Below are 2261 nucleotides of genomic sequence, written 5' to 3'. Positions count from 1 at the left end.
GGCGTGGTGGCAGGCACCTGTAATCCCAGCTACTCAGGAGGCTGAGGCAGGAGAATTGCTTGAACCTGGGAGGCAGGGAGATTGCAGTGAGCTGAGATCGCACCATTGCACTCTAGCCTGGGTGACAAGAGCAAAATTCTGTCTCAAAAAAAAAGACAAGTGTAAGTGTTGATGAGATGGTGGAAAACTATGAACCTTCATACACTGCTGGTGGGAATGTAAAATGGTGCAGCCATTGTGGGGAAACAGGTTAGCTATTCTTCAAAACGTTTGTAACATAGTTGCCATAGGACGCAGCAATTCCAGCTCCTAAGTGTATATCCAAAAAAAAGGAAAAGGTACATCCACACAAAACCTTGCACATGAATGTTCATAACATCATCATTCATGATAGCCAAAAAGTGTAAGCAATTCAAATGTCCATCAACTGATGAATGGACACAATGGAATATTACATATATGGCCACAAAAAGGAATGAAATACTGATATACTTTACAACATAGATGAACCATGAAAGAAGCTGGATTATACAAAGCACCTCAAATTATATGATTCCATTTATACGAAATGTCTAGAAGAGGCAAATCCATAGAGACATAAAGTGGATTTGTGGTTGAAAGGGACTGGAGGGCAGTCTAACTGGGGTTGGGGAGTGACTGCATTTCTTTTCGGGGGATGATGAAAATGTTCTGGAATTGGCTAGTTGTGATGTTTGCATAACTCTATGAATATACTAAAAAACACTGAATTGTACACACCAAAAGGGCAAATTGTATGGCATTATATCTCAATAAAGCTAGTTTTTTTTTTTAAGCAACTAAAACAGTAGTAAGAATGATCATTTCTAAGCACTTGCTAGTGCCACATACTATGCTGAAAAGCTTTTGTATATTCATTGTCTGGAACTTCAAAAAAGTCAAGAGTCTACAAAATATTCATAATGACCCTAGGCCTTGGGGCACATAGCAGGGGCTCAACAAATAGCTCTCTCTGCCTGATCTAGTGATTCACGAAGGGAAGTGCTGGCACGGACCAGGGTTTGTAACAAAAGCCTTGGGGAGTAGCAGCCTGGTGCTGGAGGAAGAGAGGCCTGTTAAACCCGAAACTAAACTGGAGGGAAACTGGAGAGCGGTGCTGTGATCCTGAGGCAGAGATGAGAGAAGGAGCTCTGGGCCTGGTGTAGGGCCTGGTGCAACGCGGAGTGACGGTCCTGGACCACCTCCCGCCCAGGAGAGGTGTTGTGTTGTGTTTGTTTTGCGATGGGATCTCTGTCTGTCTCCCAGGCTGGAGTGCAGTGGCACGATCATAGCTCACTGCAGCCCCAAACTCCTGGGCTCAAGCGATCCTCCCGCCTCGGCCTCCCAAAGTGCTGGGACTACAGGCGTGAGCCACCACGCTCAGCCCCAAGAGAGGTTTTTTTGTATGGCCGGAAAGGAAGGGCAGTGGTAGCTGCGCGCACAGACTTCTGGAGTTGGATTAAACAATCTGACTCCATTGTTTCAATACGCTTCGTAGCCTCAGTTGCTTGTTACCTTACTGATAAAATGAGGGTAGTGTTAGTACCTACCTCACAAGACTGCTATACAATTAAATGAGTTCACTACAATATGGAAAGTACTTACAATTACATCTACACATTGTTAACAGCTCATTGTATGTTTGCGGCCACTAGCCTCTTCGTCATCATCGTTTTGTGTGAGAAGCACCATCTGACTAGATTCCCAAGGGAGCGGAGGGAAGGAACAGGAAAGGGAGAAGAGAGGCAGGCACGAACACCCACTCTTGGGGTTCCAGTTGTACAACGCGGCCCCCACTCACACTGATTATTTTACACTGATTTTGCGTGTGTCCACGCGCTGGAGGAAAAGGAGGGCGTGGTCTGCCCCAACCCCGCTGCTCATGGTCTTCCAAGGGTCCAGTCCCAGGCGGGCGGCCTAGGGCACATGAGCGCCGGGAAGCTCACCCGCGGCGGAGGGTCTGGGGTCCGGGAGAATTTGGGCAGCGGAAGAAGGGAGGAGCGCGGATGCACGGGGCGGAGCTAGGGGAGGTCCGGCAGGAGGGAAAGGCCTGTCGGGAGAGAGGGACGCGCATCCGCGGAGGCCGCGCCGGGCGCCAAGGGCGCGGTACCTGGAGTCGAACTTCTGGCCGTCGGGGAACGTCCCCACGTAGTGGTAGCGCACAAAGTCGCCGCTGCGCACGGTGCGCGGGCACTCATCAGGCACGAAGCGCCGCTCGATCTGCAGCTCCGCGTCGGAGCCCA

General features: G+C 49.8%; 1 protein-coding gene across 1 annotated transcript in view; it reads right to left on the bottom strand.

Annotated features, from left to right (window-relative positions):
• FKBP9 (FK506 binding protein 9, 63 kDa) overlaps positions 1 to 2255 on the bottom strand; it is a 58380-nt gene extending 56125 nt beyond the window's left edge. The window contains exon 1 of the mRNA XM_011966339.1: positions 2129 to 2255. The gene's annotated coding sequence lies outside the window, so the exon portion shown is untranslated. The remainder of the gene's footprint in view (positions 1 to 2128) is intronic.
• Positions 2256 to 2261: the final 6 nt, after the last annotated feature.

The sequence above is a fragment of the Mandrillus leucophaeus genome, unplaced genomic scaffold, assembly GCF_000951045.1.
Source record: "Mandrillus leucophaeus isolate KB7577 unplaced genomic scaffold, Mleu.le_1.0 Scaffold757, whole genome shotgun sequence".
NCBI classification, from domain to species: domain Eukaryota; kingdom Metazoa; phylum Chordata; class Mammalia; order Primates; family Cercopithecidae; genus Mandrillus; species Mandrillus leucophaeus.
The sequence above is the reverse complement of the archived record's forward strand: the minus strand, read 5'-3'. Positions and strand labels throughout refer to the sequence as shown.